A 13,405-nucleotide genomic window follows, 5' to 3' on the forward strand; every position below is an offset into this window, starting at 1 on the left:
CAATGTTGTTTGGTTATCAACATTCTTCAAAATATCTTCTTTTGTGTTCTGCCAAAGAAAGAAAGCCATACAGGTTTGGAATGACAAGAGGGTGACGGGAGGATTTTTATTTTATTTTTGGGTAAACTATCCCTTTAAGATTTCTCTTATCTATATTCAAAAACTCGCTGTGACCCAATTTAGTCCACATGAATCATGCATTCCAAATGCTTTGAAGAAATACAATAGCTCTGTGTAATGAATAGACAAAAATGTATGGTTAGTTTACTTATTAACTGCATATTTTACATCTGCCACAGCTCTAAAGTCTCTTTCTTGAGTTAATTCTATACAGCAAGCTGTTGTTTGACTTCGAAAGATTTGTAGTATACTGCACGAGTCGTTTTAAAAAAAGTTGTTTTTATGTTATGGTGTTTGCATTCGGTTGAAAAAAACATAGGCCTACAGTACATCACATAAAGGTAAATAAACAATAGCTATGTTTCCATCCAAAGTTAACGTATGCGCAATATTGGAACGTTGCCTAGAACAGTGGTTCTCAAACTTTTCAGATCAAGTACCACCTTTAATAACATGAGTTGTTCCAAGTACCACCTAATGACCGCCATCGAAAATCATATGAATAAACACTTAAATTAATAGTAGAGCTGTGAATCTTTATCTTTGCACCTCGTCCTCCAATGTATTTTTAATAATACAAACACTTTTTTATTTACCAGCTGTTTTCAAACTAAATAACATGTTTTTCAAGTTAGTCAGGATAATAGTGGATTCATTGATTGACAACACGCTTCATTGATTTAACATTGAATAGATGCAGATGTGTGTTGAATTAGCACTTTACAGCAATAACAACAGCTTTAAACAGCAGTTCAAGTGCAGAAATACATAAGAAGCTTAATTTGCATGCAGCTCGTCGGAACAGAGACTCAAGGAGGGACTCACAAGCGTCTGTCTGCTCCCTCTCTGTGTTTGAGCTGCCCGTGACGTGCCTGAGTTACATCCGTCAAAGATCAATAAACAATAAAATAAAAATAAAATTGCACATAGGCTGAGATGTATTCCGTATTTATCTATCATGTATTAAACATTTGAAATTGTATTTAAAACACGAAATGTAAATTAATAAATGAATATATAGAATTTTAAATTTTCCGTCATGTCGCATACCACCGGAGTCTCTTCAAGTACCACCAGTGGTACGCGTACCACAGTTTGAGAACCACTGGCCTAGAACATCTGCGAATAAAGCACTTTTTCCATCCAGTGGGTCAAAGACACAAAATCTTTGCTCCCTAATAAACTGCTGGTAAATACCACTAAGGAAAAATAAAGTTTCTGCCATAGGAGAAATATAACAAATGACCTGTTCTATAAGACCGTTTATATCTATATATATTATATCTATATAATATAATCTATAAGACGTGACTTTTTTGATGCATTTTTTACAGTAAATGTGTTTCAGTCGTAGTTCTTGCGCATTTCTTCTTAGCGCGTAAAAGTTTATTTTTCATCTTTTAAAATTGTATGTATTTATGCGCAATTTATGCACATCTTGCCGTTTCCATCCCCATATCCCAAAATGTGCATAAACAGGTGGATTTTTCACCCATTCTCATTTTTGGGTGAACTATTCCTTTAAGATTTTAAGATGGTAGCTCACATCCAATATAACGCTATTATTTCTCAACAAGACACAGCATTGTACAGTCTAATGAACAGGCGAGTGAAGCGCATGCAAAGCACATTAGCTCATTGTATGTATTGCACCGCACATACAGCCATTCTCCATGTTCCTCTTAATGCATCCGTGCACTCAGCGACAGTTAATGAAAGCAAATGTTTAGCCCTGTTTATGTCATGTTGCCGTAGGTTACAGCCCCTAGCAGTGACCTCGCTATAGCTCGTAAATCTGAGTGATCGCTGGCCTTTCTTTCACTCCGGTCTCCAGGCTTACCAGGCCTTCTGGCCCCGGCATCAGTGCTCATCCAAAAACTACTCATCCTGTGTGGCTCCCATAAGCACCTGGGGTGAGCCCGTCCTGCCAGTGTGGCCTTTGGCGGCTTCCGTGTGTTGCTGTATCACCCTCCCGCTTCCTTGCTCTCTGCCTGTCACACAAAATTTGCAAATCTGCCGCTCTATATTTTTCATTAGGCAGCGGACAGATATCTGCGCGGCATCATTTGCTCTAGTATGGAGATGTTTATAATCAGCGTGTGTATCTCCTCAGACGACAGCGTTTATTCTGCTCTCTCATTAGAAATCAATGCAGCGTTCAGAGCCGATGGCTCAAATGAAAATCAGTCAAAGGCAATTGACGTTTGAGGTAGAGCGGTTGGGCTTGTCACACACGCATAATCTGAGGCAACGATTTTAAAAGGGATGAGCAAACAGACTCCTCAGTTGTCAAGAAGAAAGTGAAAATAGGAAATGGAAAAAACAAAGGCGGAAAATGATTTGGTGAATGAAATGTGTGAGGCTCATATTCACAGATTTATTTACTAGAGGGGTTTTGTATGAGCAGAAGGCTAAGGATCTGTTAAAAATTATGCTTCCACCTTAAAATGTGTGTATAATAGACATTAATAATCAGAGATGTGAACTAAATCAGACGGATTTCGATGGAAAATTCAACCTGAGTTACTAAACTCCATTATTGGGCTGATATGTATATTGAATATGAAGTAAATATAGATTGTGAAATAGGGGCGTCACAATATGCCGGTATTGTACTGTAAATGTTGTATAAACTGGTTGGTATTCAGGGTTTTTCCTGGCTCAAAATGAGGCTGAGGTGGTGCCATCCTGATCTTGTACACACACACACACACACACACACACGTAGGCCTACCGACAAAGTGACTTTGAGTTTGACATATTAAAAGTTCTAACAAAATTAGATAAAAATGACAATTATTAAGTTATATAAAACATTACTTTTATTCAACCAAACAGAAATGTTTTTTTAATCAAATAAAGCTTTTTTATCATTTCAACTAACTTTTCAGCCCACAATAGCCAACGGAATTAACCAGTCTTTCTAAATGTGCAAAGCTCGTTCACATCTTTCATTATCTGTGGTTCACTTTAAATGATTCAAGGATATATTCGCTAGTGACTGAAAAGTTCAATAGTTTAAATGAATCGGTTCAAATGAGTCATTCGTGTGCGAGTCGTTCTGAACGCAATGTGCGTTCATACTGGCGAACTCGCTGTGTACAGTATACGCTGATTCAATGATCCAACTGCACAGCTAAAGACATTACAATGATGTACGTCATGTTAATTTAAGAAATTTCAAGAAATTAAACGTACTTGGATGCAAAACAAACAGCGGTGAAACACAGGCTGGCTCTTGTTCTGCAACTCTGTTTAGCGCCTCAGTGTGCTGATAACGAAACAGCGCCTACACTGTGGCGTAATGTCGCAACTGCAGTTACAAATGACAGTCTGTTAAATGCACGCAGCATTTCTTGTGAAGACTCGCAACATAATTTTGGCAAGAGCCTGAGGCGGCACGACATTTGACGGAGGCGGCCGCCTCCAATTTCTCTATGCAGGAAAAACCCTGGTATTGTAAAACCGTGATTTTTCAAACAATGATTATCGATATTGTGTTAATCCTACACATATGATAGTACTGTAAATAATTCGGCACCCGTTTAAAATTTTGCCTTCAGAGACACAATAGTTACAAGCTTTCTCTGCCTCCCTCCAAGGGATGGATTACTGACCGAGCCAATGGGGCCAGTGCCCAGGGGCCCTTGACTACCATGCATGAGCCCGAGGGGGGCCTGGGCTTCAAGGTTGCGCCATCCAGTTTGGTACAGAAAACCTGAAAACAAATGTTTATTTATGTTTAATATATGGGTCCCATAGCCTGTACAAATCCTCTTAGACAATTCTCTTTGTCTATGAGGGCCCCCTGTAACTACTGGGCCCTGTGAATACACTATAAATGTGATATGATCAACAAGTCATGACAACATATGTTTTTATGTTACTGTAACTTATTAAAATAAGTTAACCATGTTTCAACTTCAGTTATATAAGTTTCAACTTGATATTTTAGGCAAGTTTAATGTAATGTAAGTTGAAATGATCTGTTAATTGATTTAAGGCAGCAATTCCTCCAATCCTCATATTTATTTATTGGCAAGTATATTTGCACACACAGGCAATTTGTTTTGGGGAGTGAAGATTCCAGTATTTGTACATACAAATCGGCGCGTATGAACATCATATTATTAACTGTCCATCTTCTCTATTGGTTAAAGGTAAAATCATGGAAGACAGAAAGAACTGTCAAATCTTTCACACTTTAATGCAGTTTGCTGAATGTTTATAAAAGACCCTCCTTCACAGATAAAAGCATAGCCATCAATAGTTTTTTATTCATGCGATTCATTAAATATGTGTATATTTGACAGTTAAAGTGTTTTATACCTTAATTAGCCTCATTGTTGCTTTTTAGTTGTGTAACTAATATAAGACTTGTAGAGAAGACACAATACATATTTATAAAAATTAACATCATATTCTCATCATGTTCATATGATTCTGTAAACCCTTTACATATTTATTTTTTAGCCTAGCGCAAGCATTTGACACGGTTTGAATATTCATCTTAACTTTCACTTTCTATAACTGTGAATGCGCAGCTAAGGAAAAGAACGGGAAAAATGGTAGGGGAGGGCCCTTGGAGGTAACTGGCCCCGGGGCTTTTTGAAGTCATAATCCATCCCTGCGCCCTACATTTAAATTTTGAGTCTGAGGCCTGGGTAGGGTTGCACCAGCCATTCGTAAGAACGTAAAGTCCACACTCGAGGCTTAGTAACTACTAGCTAGTTTGTAACTAACTCTGTACGTTATTCGGTTGCACCATTTGCTCTTAAGGCAGAGCGTAGCTAGTAGTTCGTAAGCTCTCCGTAAAGTAATGCGTAGTCGCATAATATGACGTTTACCTTCAATAGTCCGATAGCAGCCTTTAAATTCGTGAGGAAAAGTTGGATTGAAGTGTTGTGAATTTCAAAACATTCTTGATGTAAACTTATTTTACCTCACATAACAACGGTAAAAATAGTTTTTATTAAATATAATACCACCTAATCATGAATAACATAGTAGGTATTTTATTAAATATGTAATTTAAACAAAATTAAAAAACAAATGCTGATTAAAAATAATACATGTAATACGGGTGATTTCTTTAACTGCCAACCGCCAATGAAATGAATTTTTAAATAATTTTGACATGCACAACACAGGCAGATGGATGCACACACACAGAGGCGCAAGGACGGGTTCTTGTTAGAAAGGCAAATAAAGTAATACGCAAATAAAGTAATGTCATCACATGACGCGTCATATTTAGGGGCGTGGTAATGTTTCCACAGAAAAAGACCGCGGTACATTCAAGAACATTTACAATAACGTTTATGAGTTTATGCTGTGAACCTTGCACACTTTCATGAATTCAGCGTTTAGTCGATTGTGATGAAATTTTAAATTGTAACCGATGCAAACACGACTTGTCGGTGTAGACAGGCCAAGAAAAAACACAAAATAAACCAAATTAAAGATGAATTTGACTTTTTAAGAAACATTTTAGTAGATATTGCAATAATGTTGTTATTTTGAATTGTTTTGGCCATGACAACCATGTAGTGAAAATCTGATATCCTAACAGCCCTATTGTCAAATAAATAATAAATAAATAATATTTAAATAATGGCAAGAGTATCTCATCCCAAAAAAATCTGTCATTATTTTCTCACCCTTAAAGACCCCCTAATCCAGAAAATGCACTTTTAAATGTTGTTTGAACATATCTGTGTGTCAGGAGTGTGTGTACAGAACAACCCTAGAATGATAAAAATTCACCCATTCTTTTTTTTTAATCCCCAATAAACCTCAACTGTCCTCTTGAACGAGCTGTTGACATTCTCTCAGTAACCTGACATCACATTGATTGAGCCCTGCCTATGACTGCTGATGGACTCTGCTGTCTCCGCCCTCCGCCTTCATTTACTCCCGACATCTGAGCCGCTGAAGACGCTGTGGATTAGTTTTATTTCTCAACGGAATGTGCAGAAGACATCAGGTGAAGTCACTTTACACCGGGATGCTTCACAAATGAATGTTAGAAAAATGCTGGATTCATAATGGGTCATGTTTTCGGTTTTTATAGATATTTGTTTGTCCCGTGTATTGTCACTTATAAAAACAATGTGCACGTTGTAAAGACATAACGTGTTTGTGCATTCACTCATAGAAAGCATGTTTTCAGTTTTTATAGATATAAATTTGTTTGTCCCGTGTATTGTCACTTATAAAAACAAAGTGCACATTGTAAAGACATAACACGTTTGTGCATTCACTCATAGAAAGCTTGTTTTCCGTTTTTATAGATATGATTTGTTTGTCCCGTGTATTGTCACTTATAAAAACAATGTGCACGTTGTAAAGACATAATGCTTTTGTGCATTCACTCAGAAAACAATGCTTTTTCTCATGTACTCTTACTTGACCAAAACAATGTGTTTGGTTTTTAAAGATGAGACGCGTTTCTCATTCGCTTAATGACCATTCTCTTCAGTTTTGTTGTTACTGGAAGCACCGGCTCACACAGCCCTGCGCTTTCTGCTGGAAAAGGGGGCGGAGACCAGCAGCTCATTTGCATTTAAAGAGACGCACCAAAACATCCTGTTTTTCCTCACAGGCAAAAATAGACATGTTAGACCACAGTATAATAAAAGACAGCGCTCTAGACTGCGACCAAAATGCTCGCAAATGCGATCGTTTTTTTATAACGTGCGAGGTAAAATTTCACAGGGTCGCATTGGTGCGAGTGCGTAAAACAAACTTTTGCCCCGCCAAAGATTTATTTTAACATTTAATGTGATTTATGAGTGGTGAATGACGTGCTTGTGATTAGTGCAGGAAAGAGCGAGCAGAGAGCTTGTGCACTCCCTCTGTCTCTAAACTAAAGTGTGTGTTGGACTTCATATGGTGTTGCGCAGACCGAACAGCATAAAAGCATCGTGGGACAGAGCGCTCCATATGCTTTTAAAACGCTCTCACGGAACATTGATGTCATATTCCGATCATTCTGTGCAGCACTTAATGAAGTCGGTTTCTGAACCGTCTCTCTCCGTCACACTTTAATCAAAAGCAAGGTCAAAAGTCAGAATCCATGTTTCACATGGCGCATTCTGAGAATATTTTAACCTGAATTGCAGCTGGGTGTGAATGTGCTCAAAAATATGTTGCCTTTTCTTCCCCGACAAGTGTTCAAAAGTGGCAAAATTACAGTTTTTTGCAAAGAGGGAAATAAAGGAGGATTGTGAAGAGTGACAGTTTATATTTGTGTCAGATCATTTCATAGCCAATATACAGTATAACTTGAATATAAAACTAAATACAAAAGTTTCTTTGAATTTATTTTGGATTTATTGGGCTCGCAAGTGTTAAAGCGCAAATATGAAGTGGTCTATAGCCGACTATAGACAGAGTGTATGTGTGTATGTTAAAAGACAGAGTGACAAAATAACAGAATGACTCATCAACTGAGGTAGTTATGCAAGGTCTTTATGATTATTATAAAAAAGGGTGCTACCAACTGAGAAAGTGGGAAATGAGTTTAGAGCCCTGAAAGATCTGTGGTGTATTTTGAGTTGAAACTTCACAGACGCATTCTGTGGACTACTAAGATTTATATTGCATTTTGTAAAAGGGCTAGATCAGGGGGCCTTTAAGTTGACATCTGCAGTCATCATTATAAACTGTTGTTGCATGCAAAATAATTATGTTTTTGTGTGTGTGTGTGTGTGTGCGTGCGTGCGTGCGTGCGTGCGTGTGTTTAAAAAAAAACTGCATATAAGTTTGGGTCATCATCGGGGTGACTAAATAAATCAACATTTTATGTAAATATCTGATTATATAAAAATATGTTTAAAATATGGTAATTATATGTGCTTGGAAATCATACAACATGGCTGTATTATTTGCTCCATGGAGCTGCAACCAATTAAAGTTCGGGAGCTGTAACAAGGTGCATCTTATTAAACAACAATCTTTTTATGCTTAATGTAGCTGTTTGGGCTCTCTAACAAGCATCTTTTTTCAGCAGAGATATCTGTTGCAAAATAGAAACAATAATTCTGTATGTGTGCAACCTGGTCATCATATTATTCTGTAATGTTTGCTCATCATATTATTCTGTAAATCAGCCATGTCTTCTTTGCCACCTTCGGCAGTGACGGGTCTAAAAATATCAAAGCATCAATGAACATGATCTTTCCAATAAGGACACGACCACCATGCCAGCTCATCCATACCTGCTCATTCATACTCATTTATCAGTTTCTAAAGGACAAATAGTGTCATTTGTGTGCGGGTGAATGGGTTTGAAGGCCATTGGTTCTTAGAGTTCCTTTACTGTGCTGCTCCGAGTAGAGCTGGCATGGTGGTCGTGTCCTTATTGGAATGATCATGCTCATTGAAGCTTTGATATTTTTAGACCCGTCACTGCCGAAGGTGGCAAAGAAGACACGGCTGATTTCGGTGTCTGCTATCCCTCCCCTCTTTCCCAGAACCCGTTTCAGTGTGTTTCTATCAACACTCCAAAGCGTTTCAATTAAGAAATAAAGGCACCATACGGTAGGCAACACAGAAGGGTAATGGACTTTCTCTGTTGCTTTGTAAAAAAAAGAGCTTGTCCCTTGTGACTAGCGAGATTCCAATATTAGGCTGGCACACAATTGTGAAGCCAACCTGTTTTCATTCCCTAAGACTGGCTCGAAATTACCTGGGCCAGAGAAACGCCAACAGAAAGAGACGCTTGAGTAAATGGCTTTCTCTTAGCACTTTAATTGCTGTCAACTGCCTCAACATTTAATAGCGTCACGTTTAAAAACGTCCCGACACGGAACTTAAATGGCTCGGTGTTGCTTCTATCCACTGAGAGACAACCGCTTTTTAACTTTTTTAAACAGATGTGAAAACTGGGGTGTATTATGTGAAGTGCAGAATATTTGTGTGCAGCATCAGCTATGAGCCATTCATAGTTTAATTCCCTGTGGCTCTGTCATAACATTGCCCTGTTTGTATCAGCATCTCGACATCGCAATATTGGCTCAAGCGATGGTGTGAGATTGTGGCGGTCCGAGCCAATTGATGATAGAGATAGTGCTTTGGAAATTTCTTTGAAATTTTATTGGTGGCACCACAAAATCATTGTGACGCAAACTTTTAGCTTTAAAGAAGAATTGAGTTTTAAGAGTAAGTAATAAGAGGAATCTTACATAAGTGCTTCCCATTAACAAGAACTTGCCAGATGGAAAACAACATGAATGAAAGACATTAAAATACCTGGATTTTAGCATTCCTTGAAGCAAAGCGAACAGAGTGGTTTGCTGTGTGTTAACATGACCTCACGCACAGACAGCTTGACATCTAGTTATGCAGACATCCGTATCAAAACAATGCTCTGCCAGGCTGAACCAAGACACACTCTGTATTCAGGTCACAGCCGAGAGAGGATTCAAGGCATCTCCCCAGCACACTAACTCCAGCAATACAGAGGATGAACAGGATTAGCCATCTCCCCAATAACCCCCATTCCCTTCATCCATCCACACACACACACACACACACACACACGGCTCGATCAATAACACACTCACAACGAGACTCAACAGGTGGTTGGCACAACTTACAGAAACAGATAGCCAATACTCATCTGTTTCCTGCTCTTCTTCTAATGAATGGAGTGACATGTTTTCTCTTGTATTATCTCGTCCGACATGAGCTGGGAGGTGGAGAGTGATATAGGATTTGTGGTGTCGGAGGCATGCCGGCGTCGTCTCAGACTACATCACACCTTTTAATGTAGCATTTCCATCTGTCGCGTGTGCTGTAGGCTGGTGACAAACAGCTTCATGACAAGTAGAGATGCACACCCGAGCTACTAGATCACAAAATAACTGATGTGTGGAAATATGTCGGAGGACATATCGACTACAGTGGAGCCTGTCGAGTGTTGTTTAGTTTCATGACCATTGTGAATGTGGACATAACATGTAGAAGTTAGATATTCACATGTTAAACAAATACATCAAAAATCTAGGGCTGTCAAACGATCGTATACAGAATAAAAGGTTTTGTTTACATAATATGTATGTCTGTGTACTGTGCATATTAATTTTGTATTTATAAACACATATACATATATGTATATACTGTATTTACAAAAATAAATATAAAAATTAAGAAACACTTTATATAGTTTCAATTATTGGTAAATATAAATAAAAACATGTAAATATTGTATTTTCATGTATTTTCTAAATAGGCATACATGTATGTGTATGTGTTTATGAATACAAAATAAATATGCACAGTTCACAGACATATATTATGTAAACACAAACTTTTATTCTGGAAGCGATTAATCCCTAAAAAAAAACAATGTTATTAATAAAGGCAAACATTATTAATATTGCAATATTGTGTGTGAGTTACACTAAATTCATCTCTTGATTTTAAAACTGCAACATCACACCAGACAAATGCTGTACTGCATTATTATGACTAGGCAAATACCAGCATTTATGTCCATATTATATATGATTTAAAGGGACAGTTCACCCAAAAATGAAAATTCCTTCATCATTTACTCACCTTCATGTCATTTCAAACCTGTATGACTTTCTTTTATCTGCAGAAGAAGAGAACACAAAAGAAGATATTTTGAAGAACGCTGGTAACCAAACAACACTGGTCCCCATTCACTTCCATTGTATGGACACAAAACCACTGACACATTTCTCAAAATATCTTCTTTTTGTGAACAAAGAGTCATATACAGGCTTTAAACAACATAAGGGTAAATGAATGATGACAGATTTTTTTGTTTTGGGGTGAACTCTCCCTTTAATAGGCATTATTTTTCACAATGAATGAAATTACGAGCCCCGCTAGATGTTTCTGATTTATAATGAACAAACCTGTAGCTAAATAAATTGAGTGCTATGTTTACTTCTGAAACCCTGCTATCATTTAATTGTGCCTCGGTGTGTCGAGACCTGGAGAGCACCATAAACCAGAGTGTGAAATTTCTTCTTTATCTGGTTAGACGCAATGTGGACATTTTGTTACTGGAACACAGCCAACCATGTACTGTTCATTTTATACCTGCATGAACACAACATCACTAAATCCATTATTTACATAGAGAGCTTTGTGTTTTTTCAGAATCCGTGAAAATTACAATTCGATTATTAGAGTCGGGGTCCAGCGGATATAATCACAGGCAGATTGACGGTCAGATTTAATGGAATATTAACCGTGTATTTGGCTACAAGCCAGAAATGAATATCATTACTTGTTAAGGGCAAAGCATTCACTATTATTTAAATGACCGGGGGACGATTATATACAGAAACTTGAAGATCAGCAGCAAAGGGTAATCGGTCTGGGTTTTGTGTAACAGATTCCCTCATTAAAAGTTCCCTTTGAAGACAGACGGAGCAGGTTGGTAGTAAGACACTTTGCAAATTCCATTTCAAAGGGGAAAACTAATTTGTGTTATCCTCAACCATGTAGCCATTAGAGTTAGTTTTAGTAAATGAGCTCTGCTAGTACATAAGACAAGACTTAACAATAACAACATTTCAAAAACAATAATGGGAAAACATACAACAGCTGAAAATACATATCATTTGGCCTTCGATGAGAGCGCTTATCAAAGTCATGCCTAAAGAGGCAAGACTGAGTAATGTAAAACTGTTTTTCACATCTTAAAGATGGGTAGGCTGATGAAAAAAGGGGTTAGCAATACTGTGAGAAAGAGAGTCTTTAATGGCAATTGTGTACACGCAGCAGGGCGTCACACCGCACAATAGGACACTTGAAGAAATCCATGATTCCCAATCCATTGAGGCCCGCGTCTCACAAGACAAGAGGAAGAAAAGCGACCTGGAGGTGATGAGAGTTGTAGAAAGAGATAGATAGAAGAAGAGTAGAGAGATGCCGGGGGCGATCAGCTCTTCTGTCATGTATGTGCATGCATCTGACTTCATTTTCCAACAATCCTCCAATCTTGCCTCGAGGCACGTTTTGTTACAGGCGGAATACAGTGGTTGTCTGGCAACCCTGGTTAGAAGACAGGGACCACGCAGAGGTCTGGTTTGTAAGATTTCCCTTTTAAGATGGATAATTCCTTTCCATTGTGTAATCTTGGTGTAATTACGTTGTCTAATTTCACACTCTATTCATTGATCAGGACTGTATCCAATGTGTATTTTTTGGAGGATTTACTGACAGGAATGCAATATAATATACATAACTATATGTCTTCAGAGATGTATAAAGACCTTACATAATGAAGCGTTATGTTTTTATTACCTTAGAATGAGCTATTTCTATCTACATACACCGCGGGTCCCCTTACATGGAATTCACCATGTTGTTTCTACAGTAACTGCTCTACAAAAGTGTTTTATAAATACATTATCTCCTTCGGCAAAGAAGTGAAAACATGAAGACATCTTAGTTTTGTGCCAGCAACCGTAGTGCTTTGAAAGAGAGCGGTGGAGTGAGCTGCAGGTTGCAATTCAAAACTTCACCGCTAGATGCCGCTAAATTTAATACACTGGACCTTTAACTGCTAATAAAACATCATGAGGGAAATATAAACCTCTTAACCTAAACCTCATCTTTAAACCTAAATTATAATTGCAGTTCCCTATGAACATATAAATGCACATGTTAATAAACGTGGAGGTAGAATGGCTGAAGTCGAAACAAGACTGTAAAAAATCTACTGCCGTTATGATCTTTATAACTTTTGAGTTAGCGGCAGAGCTCTTGACATCAAAATGTAATGCATTTAGGATGTGACATATGGCAATAAGAATCTGATTGAATTACTTTGATGCAAGATTTAACTTGTGCTTCTTTGATATCACACCTGGTGGTGGAGCATATTCCCAGTTGCATAAAAGTGTCAGCTTCACTCTGCGCCTCTCACATCCAATTAGTTTTCAGTATTTTCAACACAAGTTGTTTGTTTAAAGGAAATCATGGTCTATGTGTGCTCGTGGTGTTTTACAATTGTGTGGTTTTGGTCAGGACTTCTACAGTTATAGAAGTATAAATGTCTTTGTTCTGATGAACACAGAGAAAGGTATTTGTAAGAATGCTTGTAACCAAACACTTCTTGGCCACCATTGACTATCATTGTAGGAAAAATTACAATGGTAGTCAAAAGTGCACAGAACTGTTTTTTTCCTACATTCTTAAAATTATCTTCTTTTGCCTTTAACAGAAAAAAAGACATTTACAAAGAAAATTTTCCTACTATGGTAGTCAATGGTGGCCAAGAACTGTTTGCTTACAA

At 37.7% G+C, this 13,405-nt stretch overlaps 1 long non-coding RNA gene across 1 annotated transcript in view; it reads left to right on the plus strand.

The window, feature by feature from the left end:
• LOC130559426 (uncharacterized) overlaps positions 1–13,405 on the plus strand; it is a 42,380-nt gene that overhangs the window by 9,512 nt on the left and 19,463 nt on the right. The window lies entirely within an intron of this gene.

Source organism: Triplophysa rosa, linkage group LG9 (assembly GCF_024868665.1).
Source record: "Triplophysa rosa linkage group LG9, Trosa_1v2, whole genome shotgun sequence".
In the NCBI taxonomy this organism is placed as follows: Eukaryota; Metazoa; Chordata; class Actinopteri; order Cypriniformes; family Nemacheilidae; genus Triplophysa; species Triplophysa rosa.